Here is a 20551-nt window from a genome sequence, read left to right as displayed (position 1 = left end):
CCCGGGTGTAGCGCGATGCTAATTACACACCCATCATGTGAAATAGTTATAGTAGCCCTATATCAATTTCAGTATTGTTTTAAATTAATTAAAACAAATGCCAAAAACAATAATTTTTAAAAAATCAAAATAAAGCAGACACTCAAAGTCAAAGACAGAAAGAAGCACTGTTTTGACTGAACGTTTTTCAGTAATACAATGAATCTCTTACATATCAGATGAGATAAACTTACATACAATTATTTAGTTGTTGTCAATTATCCCATTTATCATCATCTCAGCTCACTTTGCGATTGTAATACTGTCTACATGAACCGATAATTTACAGCTGATTTATGAATACACGATTGTTAAAATTTTCATTTCCCTTTCGAATATACATTGTCAGAACATACTTAGTTGGTTATGATATAAAATTAAATAATTAACACTTTCGATTTATTAAAGATTATCTAACAATATACGATCATTTACTAAATACTTTTCGCCCTTAAGAGAGTTAAAAAGACAGAGAAAATTCAAAATACATACAAGTGTAACTTAGGATTAATTGTTCCGATATATCTATTTTAATTTTGTGCATAATTGTTTTCAAAATTACATTAAAATCAATTTTCCTTAAACAAGAACCCAGCAATAGATAAATATTAATCGAATAAACTTACCTTTTCTCTTGTCAATCAGACAATCTTGTTGACATTAAGTGTTTCTTAGTCGCCATATTTTTTTTCCATGAAAACAAACGTTGTTATGATCAGGATCAAGGGAAGTTGATTTTCGGAACTCTCGAGAATTTAGAGTTCCGAATGTAAAACTGAAACACAAAACACGGTGCGTCCGTGAAAGCAACTTTTTTGGACACTTTTTCGGACAAATCGTCGTGTCCAAGTTTTGTTGGGTACTAACCTGCAAATACCCAATTAGGGTGTTTTAAGCATATTCAGCGACACTTCTTATTGGGTATACCCAATAAGCAAAAAGTACCCAATAAGTACAATCTTGGCATGAAAAATACCCAATAAATGCACTCTCGTAAACACGGACAGACGGACGGACGACGGACAAAATGTGATCAGAAAAGCTCACTTGAGCCTTCGGCTCAGGTGAGCTAATAAGGGTTAGTTTTTGCATTTAATATTTATTTGTATATATTTTAAACAATCGGGTCTTGGCATGGCGCGGTATCGCATTTTTGCGACGTAGTACTGTGACGTCATAAGCGTTAATTATTTTCAGCACCATCGGACTTTGGCTTGTCAAACCATCGGGGTTGGCACAGACCATCGGACTTTGGAGTCCCATCGCACTTTGGAGTCCTACATATATATAAATTATTCATTAATGTACTGTAATTTTTTTCCTTTATACAACATTTACTTATTTTTTATAACAAGAATGCAAATAATGGCTCATTATGCTACTGGTTTCGTACAAAATGTAATCTAACAAGCATTCTGAGAGTATTAGATAAGCAATACATGTCCTCTACCGGGATCCTCTTTTCTCTTTAGGGTGTCTTTTTATTAGACCCTATGTATGAAAAATCGTCACTAAAATAGGGACATTTCGGTATTTCTTGATTATGAAAGATGACTTCTTTGAATGCCACTTGACACATATGCATGCTTTGATCAGAACAGCTCATTTTACGTGGTTAAGAAATCAATTTCATACCCAAAAATCCAACTTGATCTGTATTTGCCACTACAGATACACCTATCCAGCAAGTTTCAAATCATAACAATCTCGTTTAGTTTAATTTAGTGCATCACGAACCCTAACGTGATTCCAATCATAAAAAAAAAATTTAAAAAATACATAATTCCTTAAAAAATTCAATGAAGCAGAATGAAATGCAAAATTGATCTATAACTAATAAAGGTAAGTCTCATACTAAAAATCAGCTCAATATCTGCCAGCACTTAGAAAAAAGTGCGGAAACCCCGAAAAATTTAAAAGGTCATAATTCCGATAAAATCATTTAGGAGAAACGGCATTCAAACTATCATCTGTAACTCATGAAGAGACACTCACACACCAAAAAATTAGCTCAGTATCTTCAAGCGTTAAAAAAAGTGCGGAAAAATCAAGTAGAACAGACTGACAGACAGACGAACGGACGGACGGGTGGACAGCTAGACGGACGGACAGACAAACGCAGAGAAAACCTTTAGTTCCCTACGGTTTTACCGGTAGGGATCTAACAATGCAAGCTGTTGTAATACGTTGATTGATTGTATGTTGTTGTACGTCTCATTTGAGAATTTTTCATTCAAGTAGAGACGTCACTATATATCGGTGTAGAAATAATATGCAGCTTACAGTATTTATTGAAAAGTGTAATCAAATCACCAACAATACAATTGCTTTGTTTTGTTATTCATTTTTGTACGCTTTTAACGCCCCTCTCGAATTGTTTTACTCCTATGGAGACGAAACCAATTGCCGCTGGAGAGCTGCAGTAAGGAACCTTTTCGTGCAAGCATTTACCACGACATGGGAAATCGGTTTATACGACCTCATCCATGTCCCACAGTGGGATTCGAACCCGCGACGTGAGGATCAACTTTTGACTGTGCAACTCCAGAGAAGACACTCTACCACTGCACCACGCAGGCGATTTGGTAAAATGTAGTTTAAAGCAAAATAACATAATTTATTGGATTGATTAGATATGGTTTATCTTCATAGTCTGCAATTTGGAAACAATGGAATATATAAATATTTTTTTAATTACCCTCAGTCAAATAATAATAAGAACTGATTTTTTTCTCTTATCAAGTTGTTTTTGAAGAAAATAGGCGCTGTATTTTATAAACGCAAAAAAGTTTTGGGATTTTGAACATTAATCTCAGGGCAAAACAAAGTCAAAAAAACTTTCATTCTTTACAAAAATCCTGGTTTCATGAGTTTCTCATACGCAGTTGGAAGTTGATTGGTGATATCCTGAAGAATTGTAGTTAGGTTAAGGGATTTTCATTTTCACTCTGTGAATCAATTAGGGTCGAAAAATGTTATTTTATTCAAAACAACCAAGTTCCATTACATTAAATGTAAATTTTATAGATAACGGTGTAAATTTTACAAATTAAAGTGTAAATTTTACAGATTAAAGTGCAAATTTTACAGATTACAGTATAGAAATAAAAAACAAAAAACGAAAAATAAATAAATAAATAAATAAAAAGTCCATTAATACGCTTCTGTACCAAGAAGTTATTTTCAAATTTTTTGACAAAAGTGTGTTTGTATCATCTGTCCTTATGTGAAAAAAAGTTGCTTTAAAAAAGTAAAATTTTAATATGCTTCATTTTGCTATGATGTCTGAAATATTGCGCAATGGAAACACCAGTCGGTTCCCGGAAGAATATTTTACCTATATTCAAAGCTTTTCATTCCCTAGAGGGTCCAGATCTTCTCCCTGTTTTATTCCCTTTTCGCAGATCTTATTGACAGTTGATTTTGTAGATAAATTATTATTCGTTTTGTTCACTTTTTACTTTTATTCTTGAAAGTTTACTTGTGTAGACGATGATTTGGGAATAAATCAGAATAAATCAGAGGATAGATAGTTTCATTTTAGCAAATCGATGGATTAATAAATCAAACCATATTTGACAAACTTAAGGTATATTGATATACAAATTAAAAAATCATATGAAAAACTTACCATTTACTAAAATTTCACATAACTGAACATATGTAAAATTTTTAATCATTCCATTAGAATTAGGATACGCCACTCCAGGAATTCTCTCATTGTAAAAGATTACGTATCGTCCAAATGATATACAAACGTGTGTGGAAAAGTCAGGCAAGACAGGCCCGCTGTTATTATAACAATGATGCATCATCTCCAAGCTTTGTAAATTAGTTGTATTTGAAACATAAAGTTGATACCCATACATCAGCTCTCTCTGTCGTTGTTCTAAAGAATGAAAATATACGATATTGAAATTATTGCGCTCGATACATTTCAAACCTATGAGCAACTAAAGTAATTTGCTAACTTGCTTCTTGCCATGCATAATTAATAGAAAATTGCCTTAATTAATCTCACAATCAAACGTTTGACAATTCTTCCAGTGTTTCGGCTTATTTTCCGGGACCAGTCATTGCATCTAATTTAAAATCGGAATATCTAAATTATGGTAGTGTTATAGAATGGATACAGTTCTAATCAATTTAAAAATCCTTGTACTATTTTCCAGAGTCAATAATATTGTTACCTTAAATACGGAGAAATAGAAGAAAAAAGGAAACAAGACTGTTCGGATATTATGTATATTATATATATATATATTTTATTTATCTGGGTTATATGGAGAAAAATGTATGATTCCAAATATTTTATTTGCGCATAATTAAATAAAAAAAATAATTGACCGCGAAAAAAATATTTGGAATCATATGTTTTAATTTCTCAAAAGAAAGCCAGATAAAGAAAAAAGATTAAAATATTGAGATATAACGAAACTTCATTCAAAATAGTTCTTTAACCTTCTTACCATCCGTTGTGTGTGTTCCATGAAGGTTGACCTGTATATCATGTATGCTTTTTATTTCTCCTAAATCCACGTACCACCAAGCCGGGTTGTCTGCCCCTGTAGAGGAACATGTCATGATGTCTTTGTCTACAGCTCGGGCAGGAGAAGCGGTAGTGTCATTATTTCTGCTGCTCTGTGTTGCTTTTTTAAAGCTTGACAAGTTTTCTGTAATAATACAATTCTTGAATGTAAATATATTTGAAGATTTTTTTTCTAGAAAATTGACTCTGTCTTTTTCCCCACATGTACATCAAAAACTCAAACTGAAGTCTCTCATCTCATGACAAGTTCAAAATTTATTTCTTTATTGAGTCTAAGCATTTTTCAAAAATATTTAATGTCCTTTTCCTTCGCTTAGAACGTCAGGACTTGCTTATTTATTCCCTGTTCACAGATTGCACTGATTGTAGATTTTTGAGATAAATCATTGTTCGTTATTTTCAGTAATATTTGTCTTTTTGCTATTCAAATCTTTATGTCTGTCTGGGCTTTGTCCGCTTGATTGTTTTTCATTCATAATGTGGCAACCACTGCTCGCCGCTGGAGGAATGCAAAGAACTTTACTTGACACTTACACATGGAAGGGATTCGAACCCCCGGCGTACTAAGGTTCAATTCTACTAAGCGACTTCAGAGATGATCTAACCAGCGTACAAAGCAGCGAAAATAAATATTCTCCGTTAATCTATGCAACATGCCTATTTATCCTATATAACCTGCATCTTAATTAGATACATGAGTCCCAACGCGACGCAGGTAGGTGTTTTAGAAATGATTTGCATATGGTGTGTATATATCTCAATTGATTCGATATGCAAGAACATGCTCTAAGTATGATCAATTTCTAAAACGTGCTAAATTATTGACAAGCAAGATCACGAAACAAGAATACCTACAGTCTCGTTTAAAGTCATCATTTTGTAAATTCTATGGTCGACACAATGACCTTGTCAGCAAATACAATTTATTATTGAGACAAATGATGAATCACGTTTTTCATGCTTATTGTTAGTTCATTATTCATACACTGAATTGACGACGGATTTTCCCGTTATTTCCCGATCATGACAAGGAGCACACAGCGGGTGTGACCGGTCAGCAGGGGATGCTCATTCCCCCATGGCACCTGATCCCACCTCTTATGTTTCAGAGGTCCGTGTTTGCTCTGCTCCTATTTTGTATTGTTTTATGGACTTTGATATTGAAAACCATATCTTTCTTAAAGTCATCAATTCCTTTTTCGTTGGGGGATATGTCTTGACTTGTCTTAGATAGAAGTGGTTAACTGCTTAAATCTATGCATAACTAAGAGCATTACCAAAGATAATAGTATTATCACCTTTTTCTGGTTAGTGGACGCATTGTGTTATCTCTATGTTAAAATGTGGGTCACAATTTTTATTTAACTTGTAGAGACACTTGTTGAGACACACGATGTTATAAAACAGAAATCAGTAAAAAGCCCGCATCATTGTAGCCGCTTTTTATACCTAAACTCCAAAAATTGTGTCATAAACTAAATGGAAACCAGTTTTTATAGATTCATTTTTAAATATCAATATAAAGCTATTTGCGACTTTTATTTATTTATTTATTTATTTATTGAAAATCGAAATATTTTAAAAGTATAACCCAAATAATTGAAATGAAGAATCAAAAATTAAATGACATGAGCTTTTATTCACTCTTTAAAAAGTTTTACTTAGTAGTCATTTTACTTGAAATAACAAAGATAAGTAATAGATCATTACTAAGCATTTACTTAAAATATTAAATCAATTACTGAAATATATGTTAATTACTAAATACAAATGTTTTACTTGATTTTTGTATTTTAAAGAATTGTTTTACTTACACACTAAAAAGTTTTACTTAGTAATTTGTATTTACTTAAATTTGTGTATATAAGTAATAACATTACTTGGTCTTTACTTACATTTTACCACTATTTACTATATAATTAATACTTATATGCCTCCGTTAACATAGTTTCGGGGGCTATATAGTTTTTGTCGTGTCCGTCTAGCTGTCTAGCTGTCTCTCTGTCTGTCTCTTTGTTTGTCTGTTTTTCCACAACAACTTTAACCTTGCCCATAACTTTTGATTTAGCAGAGCTATGAATTTCATATTTCACATTTGTGTTTCTAGTGACAAGACCTTTCTTTGGGTACCACCAAATTTGACCTTGACCTTGGAGTCTGACCCACTTTTACACAAAAATTCCTAACTTTTTCTTTAGCCATATCTTTTGAACAGTAAATACCAAGACGTCTATACTTCACATATATATTCTTTGTTTGAAGACCTTTCATCGGATAGCAACAACCATGACATTTTAACCTTGACCATGGAGATTTCCATCCTTGTGAAAAAACTTTAACCTTGGCCATAACTTTTGAACGCTAAGGGATGGGGCTTTCATACTTACATATATGTAATCCCTGTGAGAAGACCATTCATTGCATACCAAGAACTTTGACCCTTTGACCTTGGAGTTTGACCCACTTTTAAAAAGCAAACCTTGACCATAACTTTAAAAGGGTTAGGGTTAGTGCATTCATACTTTACATACTTCATCCTTGTGACAAGACCTTTATTTTGGTACAACCAAATCTGACCCTTTGACCTTGACCTTGGAGTATGATCTACATTTCAAAATTGGTAACTTTGACCATAACTTCTGAAGGGTTGGGCTAGTGCTTTCATATTTCACATATGTATTTTTGTGGCAGGACCTTTCATTAGATACCAATAACCTTGACCTTTTGACCTTGACCTTGGAGATATCAAGAAATACCAATATATCAAATTTGCATATAAGAAAAGTTTAAACTTTGCTATGTTGCCATATGGGGGCATCAGTGTTTCACAAAAACATCTTGTTTAAATTGTATTTAATTTACTTCTAAAACAATTATAGCATCTACTTGTGTATACAACATAGATGCCTTAATTTATTTTGCGAGAAAAGTATATTTGAAGGGGCCTATATACTAGTTTATAGGTCTCAAGTATTTGTTATTTGAATGTTGGCTTTTAAGGGTCGGGTTCGGTTGACACATCAAGTGTAGTATATAAAAGGTCGGGTTTGTTCTTCACATTCCTTTCTCCTGAACCTTTCGAAGGTAAAGACGCATAACAATTGCTTGCAATTGTAAATACATGAAATGTTGTTTTGTAACTTTAAAAATTCGTATGATTTCCTATTTATGCATTGTTCTCAACCATTTTAACGCTGATATTACTATTGACGTGCATTAATTATGACTGATGAGATTGGATTCAAACATTTTACAAAGCAGACGACGCGCACGCGGTTATACTAAAAAATCGTTTACGTATACCTTTGTATTGTTTTACAATGATGTAATGTTGGTTATTAACATTAATTACTTTCTTTTTGTTTCATACTGCTTCGAAACCCAGCAAATGCAAACTAGCATAGGTCCTATGCATGAGAACAACAATAAGGAAACTCGGTCGGAGCTTCTCGTGGACATGGACCCAAATACAAGACTACAAGTCAAAGAAAATCATAGAAAATTATCTTTAAATAGTTTGGAAAACCAGACATTGAATATAAGTATCATCACAGATTCATAGTCCAGTATATCAGGTACATCAATCACCTTTGTATTGCATTAATTAGTTGAGTGTGTATACATGTATACTTGAATTGTCTTTTCCACTGTAGATTGACGCCAAATTATAAGCAATGTCTGCCAGCATAGCTTTTGATGTTGCTTCTATAACTTGACCTGGATTAGAATAGGTTCTCAGTGCCCCTTGCTTGTCGTAAAAGGCGACTAAATGGGGCGGTCCTTCGGATGAGACCGTATAAACCGAGGCCCCGTGTCACAGCAGGTGTGGCACGATAAAGATCCCTCCTTGCTCAAAGGCCGTAAGTGCCGAGCATAGGCCTAAATTTGCAGCCCTTCACCGGCAATGGTGGCGTCTCCATATCAGTGAAATATTCTGGAGAGAGACGTTAAACAGTATACAATCAATCAATCAATCTAGAACTTTTTGTGTAAGAAATATTAACTTTCAAGATTAGAGGGAGAAATAAAAAAAAATGACTTTGAAAAAGAATTTTAAAAGAGAAGGGGGGGGGGTGTACTGGAAAAAACTAGGTACCAGAAATCAAGCGGAAAACAAAATGAAATTAAATATAACAACCAGTAAATCTTACAAATTAGGTTGCACCCCTACTAATGTTATTGTTATTTAAATTTACATCACGTGGTTTCTCTTGAACTAGTCAAAGGTCATTAGGTTCGCAGTAAAGGAGAGTGTTCACACCTATAGTCTGTTTTCTATATACAACTCAGATCTTGACAAACCAGTTACGAGCAATTCCTTTATACAGTTAAAGATACACATCAAATGTTAACAAGATTTTCGTCATCATGGTTCAGGAACATTGAATACTTAGGGTTCCATTATCCAGTAAATCTATCCGGGCATGGAAAGGGGGGGGGGGAGGGGGGGCTTGAAGTTATTTGGATTTCAGAGCTAGTGCTATAAGTATATATCAAGTTATTATTAAATGATACAAAAATATTTTTTTATGAATACTGATCATGAATTACGTGCAATCTAAATGACTCAGAAACTCAGAACCTGGATCCCTAAACATGTCAAGTTGGTTAGACATGCAGGAAATTAACCCCCCCCCCCTAAAACAAACACAAGTTCTCTTTTTTCCAACTTCTTTTTATTTGAAAAGGAGGGATGAGACCAATCCATCCTGCCTGTCAATATTTTTTTCTCCCATTTTCATACTTCTTTATTTTAAACCCTATGCAGGAAATTAACTCCCCCCCAAAAAAACAAACACAAGTTCTCTTTTTTCCAACTTCTTTTTATTTGAAAAGGAGGGATGAGACCAATCCATCCTGCCTGTCAATATTTTTCTCTCCCATTTTCATACTTCTTTATTTTAAACCCTATCTCTAGGGTTTAATAAATTTTCCAGAGCACTTAGGATATTTTTATTGAAGGCATGGATGGTTCCAGGAATTCTTTGTCCACATGAGTGGTGGATGTGGTGGATGTGGGGGTGTTAAATACCAACACCCTTAGTCAGAATCATAAAAACATAAAAATGGGGGGGGGGGGTAAAAAAAACATGTATGAAAACACCTACACACACACAAATTTAATTTCCTAGTCATACCTAGAATGATTTAGCAAACTTCAAAACATAATCCTTTTAAATCTAGCTGACTGTTACATGTAGGTGTCATTTGATCATGATCTTACACATACTTAGTATATCCCTGTCCCCAATGTCAAGTTTGGATAAAAATGTTCACATTTCTTCACATTGTGCCTTTTTCATAGACCCAAAAGCATTTAAATAAATATCTAATATATAATCATGTCATGACATAAAAATACTCTTTAATATTAGCACAGTTTATTTCAACATCATTAATTCTTGTAAGAAAAGCAGATTCTGGACACAATGAGGACATTTCTAAAACATATAACATAAATTTATCTCTTTGCTTTTTGTAAAACAGTCATGCATATATCATTCATATTTTTTTTTACATTGTGAACAAGGGAAATAACTCTTTGGGAAGATCAATTATTTTCACAGATATGTATACATGTACATGTATTAAACACATTTACTCTGCTTGAGTTAAATTCAGCAGAGTTCAAAACAAGACCTTTCCCATGTTCCAAAATTAAATTTATTACATAGAATGCACAACAAATCTAAGGTTAAGGGAGATAGTTCAATATATAATCATGTCATGACATAAAAATACTCTTTAATATTAGCACAGTTTATTTCAACATCATTAATTCTTGTAAGAAAAGCAGATTCTGAACACAATGAGGACATTTCTAAAACATATAAAATGAATTTATCTCTATGCTTTTTGTAAAACAGTCATGCACATATCATTCGGATTTTTTTTTTTTACATTGTGAACAAGGGAAATAACTCTTTGGGAAGATCAATTATTTTCACAGATATGTATGTACATGTATATATTTTTTAAAATAGCATTTCATTTGTATATATACACACATTTACTCTGCTTGAGTTAAATTCAGCAGAGTTCAAAACAAGACCTTTCCCATGTTCCAAAATTAAATTTATTACATAGAATGCACAACAAATCTAAGGTTAAGGGAGATAGTTCAATAAAAAGCAATATGAGCCACAATTCAAACTTCATTAAACCTTGAAATTTGAAACTTTCATGTTAAAACATTTTTTGTGTAAAATTGCAGTTCATTGCAACAGTATTTCAATGACAGTAAAAGAAACGATTACAAACTTCTATTATTCATACATGTATTTACATTAGAAAGTCTTTTTAGGAAATTCTGATTGAAAAAAAAAATTGATTCCTACACAATATCATTACATTTGATATAAACACTGCAAGCTTTATACAGTTTTAAAATAAGCCATACAACAAAATACTTAGAATTCGTTGTCAACCACTTCTAAAATTGGATCAGTACCAATAACATTTCAACCAGAGAATAAAATCATTCAAAATTGATCACCATTATTTTGGGCTCATTACATTTGCTTCTGTGAGTATCTGTTTCATTCAGCAACTGTTCTTTATTTTCTGTGTAAAAAAATACAAGGTCTCAACTCCAATCTTAAGGCAGTGCTGATATGCTGTCATCTTTTATAAATGCATGATCTGGATTTGAAAAAAAAATCAAACATCAATACAAAGATTATACATGTACACACTGCAGATTCCTTATTTTTTTGCGAGTACTTATTATTGCAAAATAGCTCTTAAAAACATTAAATCGCAAGAATATATATTTGTGAATGGTCGGTTGATAAGGAGAATGTGCATGGGTTTCAGTACCATAAAAATAAAAGTGAAACATTTTATTTCGCAAGTGATGCTACATGCAAAATTGCAATAATAAATTCCTTGCGTTTAATAAGGAATTTCCAGCATATCACATCAGTCTGTTGTTGTATACATAAAATTTAATAACTTTTAATATAATTGCACAATAAATTGTGTAAAATGTACTCAGATTTATAATTGACTATAAGTCTATATGGACCATGATGCTCCTCTGAGACATGTCAATTGAAAGTAAAATACAACCATATTTTCTTTAAACATGTTAAAAATGACATTCTACACATGAAAAGTGTGACTAATCCCTAGGTGAGGGTCATTCAAAAAAGAAGTCACAATATTAAGTCAGATTATATTTCTGTGTAAAAAAAAATATGCAACCAGTGTCAAATCAGTATATAGGGGTGATTGATTGATTGATTGTATACTGATATGGATACATCACCATTGCCGGTGAAGGGCTGCAAATTTAGGCCTATACTTGGCACTTACGGCCTTTGAGCAGGGAGGGATCTTTATCATGCCACACCTGCTGTGACACGGGACCTCGGTTTATACGGTCTCATCCGAAGGACCGCCCCATTTAGTCGCCTTTTACAACAGGCAAGGGGTAAGGGGGTACTAAGGACCTATTCTAACCCGGATCCCCACGGGGTAGTATATAGGGGTGGATACATGAATATTTTGTGCATTAATTTGTGCCATTTCTTGTCAGGAATTCCAGATTTTAATTCAAAAACACTCATGTATCCACTCCTTTAAATGTGCAGATCTGAATCTGCAAAAATGACTGCAAAGTGCAAAGTTTTGCATGAATATGAGATTGTCATTGTGTCATTTAGTCTAACCATTCTCCTGAAAGTATTTGCTTTCAGTTGGTTTGGGACAAATATGAATGTACCTAACAAGAATCACTTTTCAAAAGTACAATGTACATGTATTTGTAAGTTCTGGATATTAGGAGTTGTTCAAATTTGTAATATTAATTTGTAATAGTAATATTAAATGCATCATTCTTGAAGAAAACCGCTGATCTCAATCAAAACCTAAATCTTCTTTGAAAAGCCATCCTCCCATTTGAGATACAAATTCCAACATCCAATTTAAAAATACTGAACATCTTCCCCAATGTGACATGTACATTTTCATACGTTCATTTTCGAATTAAATAAATAAGAAAAAAGTGAAGCATTCTGCCGATTTATCTATCATTTCATACAATCAGCCTCATAAAAAGATTTTAAAATTTCTTTGTGGACAAAGGGCATACTTTAAATACATGTCAGTTAATGAATGCATGTGTTGAACTTTTCTTAATATACACTGTAATATGCAATATCATACCAAATTTTTGCATGCATGTTCAAAATCAACAATATTACCGTGATAACCCTGTCCAACATGTTCCATTTCAATGGTTCCTTTTCCTCATCCTTCCAGAGTTTTAAGAAGTTTCAAAATCCATGTCCACAAAGGTTTTAAACCTTCTTTGTCAAAAACACCTATAAATAGAGTGAAATATTAAGGCATTTGAAATAGTGTGTATTATAATGTTAATTTCCATTCTTTGATGTCAAGGAAGTTAACAAGGTCATGTGTAAGAAATTTATCAATGAATATTGTCTTCAGTACTGAATTTTGTATTTGTCTGAATTAAAAAGCCATGAAGTAACAGAAAACACTACAGCTAAAAAATTCATTTGTGTTTTGAGAATTTTGAGAAGTACATAAGATACACCAATTTATTACATTTTAAACAGTGAAATACTGTAATTTATTCATTAAATAAAATGATATTCTTTCACAGTGTGACAAATACCAGAAGTGCGAGAAAACTCGAGATTTTCCTTCCCATTACAAGGAATGTTGTAAAAAATATTCCTTGGCCTGTTATAAGATTGAGAACAAGTTTAAATAAACCATTCTGACAGAGATAAAGACTGCGAATGTTAATGTTAATTGCTGAAATTTATGTTTACAATGTTTTTCACTTTAAGCTGACGTATCGACCGCTCAACTATGACGTCATGTAGCGTATGACTACATTACAAAAAAGAGGTAGACAAAGGGAAAATCAAAGAAAATGTAATAAACAGAAAATTCAATGTTTCTTATTTGAATAATATGGAATTTATTTCACTAATGAGACAAAATATCCTGTCCCACACATGAAATAATTTCCATATTCAACTATAAAACATTGAATATACTCAATATACATGTATACACTTAACTGTACTAAACAAGAGGCCCATGGGCCACATCGCTCACCTGAGTAGCTTTGACCATGCTGTTCTTTACCACATTCCCCCACTGTAATACATATTGTGACCCAACCCTACCACATGGGTCATAATTTGAAAAATTTAAAATCTACACTACCCATGGATGCTTCCACATAAGTTTCAGCTTTTCTGGCCCAGTAGTTCCTGTGAAAAAGATTTTTAAAGTATTTTCCTACATCTTTCAATTTAAAATTGTGTTCCCTATTGTGGCCTCGTCCTACCCCAGGAGGTCATGATTTGAACAATTTACAATCTACACTACCCTAGGATGCTTCCATAGAAGTTTCAGCTTTTCTGGCCCAGTGGTTCTTAATTGAGAAGAAGATTTTTAAAGTTTTTTCCTACATATTTCTATGTAAAATTTTGATTCCCTATTGTGGCCCAGTCCTACCCCCGGGGGTCATGATTTGAACAATTTACAATATACACTACCCTAGGATGCTTCCACATAAATTTCAGTTTTTCTGGGCCAGACAACAGGTGATTAGAGAAACTCACTTGAGTTTTTTGCTCAGGTGAGCTAAAATCTTTATCTCTTTTGTTGCCCTACCATTCACGGCTTTGTACCCAATCCTCCAGGGCAATGATAACAATTAAATCTACATATTTAATACATGTTTACCTGTCAAGACAGCATTCATGTCTGGACTATCCTTAAGAAGAAGGCATTGCATTTTCTTTAAACTTTTTTTCCTATAGCCTTTATCATGTTTATTCCCTTGTTCAAGAATTCTTTGTGCCAAATTGGTTGAAAGTGGCCCAGTTGAGAATGTGAAAGTTTATATACAAAAATGACAACAAGGGCAACAATACTCACAATAAGTACACGAATATACAACAGACAAATTTTGATCAGAAACTCCCTTGAGCCTCTGGCCCTAGGGACTTACACCTTTGACAAATCCTGCTTTGTGTGTATTTTGAAATAGCCTCTGTACATGTTTCTATGTCTCAGTGGACAGTTTCTTGAAGTTCTTGAACAGATTTTATTATTTGTTTGTGATCCTGACATCATCCTGTAGATGATAGATTGTCCAAATCTCTGTACCACCACTGTGTTTCAATATATTAGGGGTATGATGGGCGACTGGCGGACAGCATCAGAATATTGATGTGAAGAGACCTGAAAGTTAAGGCTCAGTGTTAAAAGTTAATCAACATGAAGGCAAAAGTTGTACAACATTATATATAAATTTGCATAAGAAAAGTCACATGTAAGATATTTGGTGTACATGTAGATGTTATTCATCATTATCAAAGGTTAAATCTTTAAAATTTGTCTCTAAGTGAACTTGTCCCTCCAGTATATTGCTATAAAATAACTTTTAATACCCAATTTAAGCAAAGTTTACAAAACAAATTTTGCAAAATTAAATTGTACATGTATTTGAACAGGATTTGAACATGTTAAATTAGTAATCAGTTGGCCATAATATTGTGCTATTCAGTGCTTTGAAAAAGATTATTTTTCCTCTTACCGTATTTATTAAATGTTCATGATGATAACTACAAGCACATACATTTATTTATCACAAAAATTATAAAACAGGTACACAGATTCAGGTGGGGAGGTGTGGGTTTTGACACTAGCTCCCTTTAAAACACACAAAAAAAGTTTTAGATATGATGCGTATAGTTTTCATTGTTGTACACTCGACGTACACTGACAAAGTAAATTCAGAGTCAATTCTGTGTCAAAATAAGGTTATCTAATTGTTGAGGGATCTTTTTTGTGCCAGCACCTACTGTGGCAAAGGACCTCAGTTTATACAGTCTCATCCGAAGGACCGTCTCCAAGTTCCACAGTGGGATTTGAACATGTGATGTAAGGATTGACTCCTTACTTCGCGACTCTAGAGCAGACACTCAAACCACTGCGTCAAGCAGGGATTTGAGGCGAAAAAATGCAATGAAGCTACCCCTGGAAAAATAAATGAAACCTAAAAACTAAAATTATGCCTGAAGCAGAATTATGCCTACTTGAAAGTCCTTATTATCATATTATACTACTATGTGACTTAAAATGCTGTACAGCCAAGAAAAGCAATTGAAAGTTGATTTACATATTGTAAATCATATTGATTTACAATTGATTTACAATATGTAAATGCTGACTGACGTTTTTCATACAAATTGTTAGTCCATTATTTATACACTGAATTGACGATGGATTTTTCCATTATTTCACGATCATGACAAGGAGCTTACAGCGGGTGTGACCGGTCAGCAGGGGATGCTCACACCTCCATGGCACCTGATCCAACCTCTGATGTTTCGGAGGTCTGTGTTGGCTCTGCTCCTAATTTTGTATTGTTTTATGGACTTTGATATTGAATACTGTTCGTTATCTCCATATCCTATGTTTAAGATGAAGATAAATTAGCCTTTTGCATCATGTCTGTAAGAGATATTTTATTTCGATAATGATCAATCATTTTAGTCATTAACATCTAAAATATTATAAAAATATATGAGAATTTATTAAAGCAATTATATTTTTTGCATAAGGGACACTGACACACACCATCATGAGTGTGAAATAATTATGTTTTTAAGAATTTGACAGACTTTTTGAAATACTTTTATCACTCCAGGCATGATAATGAATCAATCAAATTACTTACTAGTACCATTCATGTGCTCAGTACTCAGTACTTTACAGTTTAAGTGTCTGTATGTCCTCTAAGATTTTGATCAAGGAAATTTGAATAATCTTAAAGTAATATTTGGTGGCAGTATCTTTTCTATAAAAATATGTTAGGGGGCACTTTGACTAAAATCAGGGGACACTTTGACTAAAATTAGGGTACACTTTGACCGGGACATTTTTATTAGGGGGCGCTTGGATTGGCTCCCGCTGCACTCCCTCCCCCTTTTGATTTGCAAAATAAGAGAGAGAAAGAAATACCCAAATTTCAACAGTGTATTGTGTTCTTATTATAGAAAAATGTTCATTGAAAGGCTTATGTTGTAATATATAAAGAAATTTGGTTGTGATAACAAAATGAAACCCTACTTCTTTACATAATAGGATTTACAGGTTCAGAGATTTTTTTTCACTCTTTCAAAAAATTTCAGGTAATCTATAGATACGAGTATTTTTTTCACAGGTTGATCAACCTACCATTTTTAAAAACCACACTGCACCCTGTATCCTATTGAGTTATTTAACTACATGTACATGTTTATGTAAAACGTAAGTTATATAAACTCTTTTCCTCTTCACCCCCCCCCCTCTGAAAAATTTCTAGATCCGCGCCTGAATAATAATCACCAGCTGATCACTTGAGGGTTGTTTACATTGTCATTTACCATTTCTAATCTTTTAATGTCACATTTATTCTATATTCATTTAATTAAGCACTTCTTCACACGTTTATTACATGTATATTGCATGTAAGTAACTGAGAAATTGTGTATCTGCTATTGTAAGAAGTAAAACAGACTATAACATTTTCTGCACATTGAATCATTTTCACTTCTTTTAACACTGGGGTAAAATATTTCACAACACCAAGAACAACATAAATAATTTAGTATAATAATTTAAAAGCATTGACAAGCCCTATATATTTTTATAGCACCAAAAGATTTTTATTTTTCCAACCACGTGGAGGCATGTAAACAAAGGAAGATAACTCTAAATGCACCTGATTTAATGTTTCTCGTTTCATGTGTTTGAGGTGATAGAATTCGAATAATGAAGACTAATTGAATCAAATTTTATGTGCAAAAAATGTTCAAGTGAATGAAGGCAAATAAAATGAGCTTTACTTACATTAAATGCATAAATCCCAAAACACACATCTACTTCCTGTCTAAATCTTACAGGAACTGGTGCAGATCTCGCACGGTCTCGAGGCTGGTCTCGTTAGAGGTCAAATCGACCACTCGGATGTTACGCTACACTTAACAGCGATAAAGAATATCATCCGAACACATATTGCTCAGAACAATTAGGCATTAACTACAATATATCTGAAAACTACTAGGCATAACTAACAACATGGATCAAGCTGGCTCAAAACTATTGGGCATTATTTACAACATGGCTCAGAACAATCAGGCATTAAATACAACATGGCTGAAAACTACTAGGCATTACGTACAACATGGCTCAACCTGGCTCAGAATTATTAGGCATCACTTACAACCTGGCTCAGAATTATTAGGCATTACTTGCAACATCATGACTCAGAACTGTTAGGCATTTCAACATGGCTCAAAACTATTGGGCATTATTGCCAACATTTTTCAGGCTGACATAGTATATATCTCAAGTTTGACAATTATGATGAATGTAATGAAAAAGGAGAATGAAGTATACATATCTTTTCCAGAGTAGAGTTTGTTAGAGTTATTAAAATGCACCCAATTTTCCTTGAGTTTAGTTCTTTGTATTCACGAAATATTACTATGTAAGGATATGAAAGCCCCTGATATTTATAAGGCAAGTGAAAAGATCAGTTTCATATCATAATTTTTATTGATTTACACTGAAATTGGGCATCCTACTCATTATAGATGATTTTAAGAAGGAAGGAGATCAAAACTTTGGGTCGGGGAGCAATGATCCTCTGGAAAGTGCCTTTCTCAAGTCTGTATTTGTTGTAGCTTTCTCAAGTCTGTATTTGTTGGAGCTTTTTCGTCATTGATTCCATTTCCTAGCTAATCAATTGGAAACAAAATGGTCATTGATTGAAATATAGTAATACAAAGGTGAAAAGAGGAAGGGGGACATATTCATGGTTAAACAACATAATGTATCAATTCAAATTCAAAATCAGTTCCTTTAATCCCTAACAATGTATCAGTTATTTTTCGGAAGAGTTCTCACAGGAAGTTCATATGTTTTTGGAATTTTATACAGATTGCTCAACCTTGAATGTGCATTTGGCTTCATTTTTAAGATGATGATTGTTCGGGCTATTAAAAGTTCCTCACAGGGTGCTTATATTTTGTAACTCTGTTCTTATTATGCAGATTTGAAAACTTAAGACTGTGTATTGTCCCTTCGGCTTGCATTTAAAACAAGTTTCAATTGATGTATGTTTTTAATGAAAATACTATTAAGAAGGATCAAGCACATATTCATAGCAGTACATGTAATACGTGTATTCAGGCTCATTACTATTTCCATTTGATGTAATAAATAATCAAACATCTCTACCTTAGAGAATTTTAGACTTTGCTATGCATTTTGGGCTACGTAGTGGAAGAATGTGGTCATCATAGAGCTGTAGAGCTCAGATGCACATACATGTATCACAGGCATTAATAATATTTGTTGAAAGAATCTATGTAAGAGGGAAGGGACTTAGTCAATTAGCACATAAATAAGATTAGTCGAGTACACGAGTATTGCAAGCATGGGTAATGAAATTGCAGGCAAAAAATCCGAGTTTTAAAATGGCATTTATAAAGTGCCAAATATCTTCATGGCAGCTTAATTAGTAAGTATGATATAAAATTGGAATACTAGTAAGTTTGTTACATGTATCAGGTAATGTATCTTTTGTAGCAATATCATCAAACAAGATCAGTATGTTTCCAAAATGATAGTATTGTCTTTTACAGGCATTTGTAACCATCACTAAGTAGTGTTGTACCTTCTTGTAATGGAATATGATTAAGAATTTCAAATTGCTCTGCTTAAATTGGCTAATTATAGAAAGTGAATGCGTCACCTTCGGAGATATAAAATTAGGGTTTTTCTAACAGCAGGACATGGCTTTCCTAACAATTTTTAAACGGGAAGTATGATATAGGTAGTTTTCTTGAGTGAAACTCCCCCTATTTGGTTTTAAAAAACCCCAGATCTTTAATTTTGATTCCATTTATATCTAGCTTGCCTTAAATAATGGAGAAACGAAAAACATGGTGGTAAAGAGCATTGCAAGGCTGCTCAGACATTTCAGAAGGAATTAATAGACAGGTAAGTTTCTACAAGACAAAGCTTTATTAGGCATTGAGGAATTAGGTGTGATACATCGCATTTGGTAAGGTTTGATTGCCTTATGTGTTGTAAAACCTTTTCTAAATTAAGGGAAATTCAAAATACTTTATTCTGAGTCTGGTGAAGGACATGCACATCTAGGAATCAAGATGTGTGCGAGTAATCAAGATGTGTGCAAGTATCTAGCTGGGAAGGGGGGGGGGTCTTGGCAGTATTGGTCGTGGGGCAGTTGACTTGCTTTGCTTCCCCCAATGTGTCGGGTGACTGCAAGCTGTGCCAACTTGCAGCCATGTGGCGTCTGCGCATACCAAGTCAACTGATAACTGAATGTTTGTGTGAAACTTGTAATAAACTGTCACCTTGTTGAAATGCTAATGCTAGTGTAAACTAAGCTAATAAGCTTACTGTTGGTGAAGTTATATATACTTTAGAAGTGTACTATATCGTACATGTTTGAAATATGAAAAATGTTGATATTTGAAGTTTGAGATGTTTGATCTATGAAGTTTGAGATATTAATGATATATGATATACAAGATTTGATAAAATAAGTTGATTTGCTTGATATTTGGAATTTGAAATATGACTTATTGATTGATTGGTTGATTGATTTGAACAGTTTGTATGTGTGACCCTCCATGGTTAACCCGAGACGGTTAGAAAAAAGAAACACACATTGTTGATGTTTGAATTTGGTGGGTTCGCCCAATTGAAATGGCGTCCCACAATTTTGTATTGTGCAACGGCCAATACTCGCCACAATAAATAAGTATAAATTCTATATTGAGTTTTGTGTCATTTTTCTCTGTATGAATAATTTATTTACTGAATCAAAGAGAATTCAGAGCAGTTGCAGTACAAATAATTACTTAAATATGGTAGTCTAATTACTATCAG

At 33.3% G+C, this 20551-nt stretch overlaps 1 protein-coding gene and 1 long non-coding RNA gene across 4 annotated transcripts in view; both read right to left on the bottom strand.

Annotated features, from left to right (window-relative positions):
* Positions 1-20551, bottom strand: part of LOC134254641 (receptor-type tyrosine-protein phosphatase alpha-like) — a 103161-nt gene that overhangs the window by 45361 nt on the left and 37249 nt on the right. The window lies entirely within an intron of this gene.
* On the bottom strand, positions 10596-17634 carry LOC134254649 (uncharacterized). 3 transcript variants are annotated; one of them, XR_009989350.1, is made up of 5 exons: positions 17477-17634; positions 15445-15619; positions 14589-14821; positions 12796-12915; positions 10596-11230 (listed from the first exon to the last, which is right to left on the bottom strand). It is a non-coding gene; the product is annotated as an uncharacterized LOC134254649 (long non-coding RNA). The 3 variants fall into 3 exon arrangements; XR_009989347.1 differs by lacking the exon at positions 15445-15619; XR_009989349.1 differs by lacking the exon at positions 17477-17634 and having other exon boundaries at positions 15445-17398.

The sequence above is a fragment of the Saccostrea cucullata genome, unplaced genomic scaffold (assembly GCF_032062105.1).
Source record: "Saccostrea cucullata isolate Sc308-1 unplaced genomic scaffold, CSIRO_AGI_Scuc_v1 ctg531, whole genome shotgun sequence".
In the NCBI taxonomy this organism is placed as follows: domain Eukaryota; kingdom Metazoa; phylum Mollusca; class Bivalvia; order Ostreida; family Ostreidae; genus Saccostrea; species Saccostrea cuccullata.
This window is presented reverse-complemented; position numbering and strand designations above follow the sequence as displayed.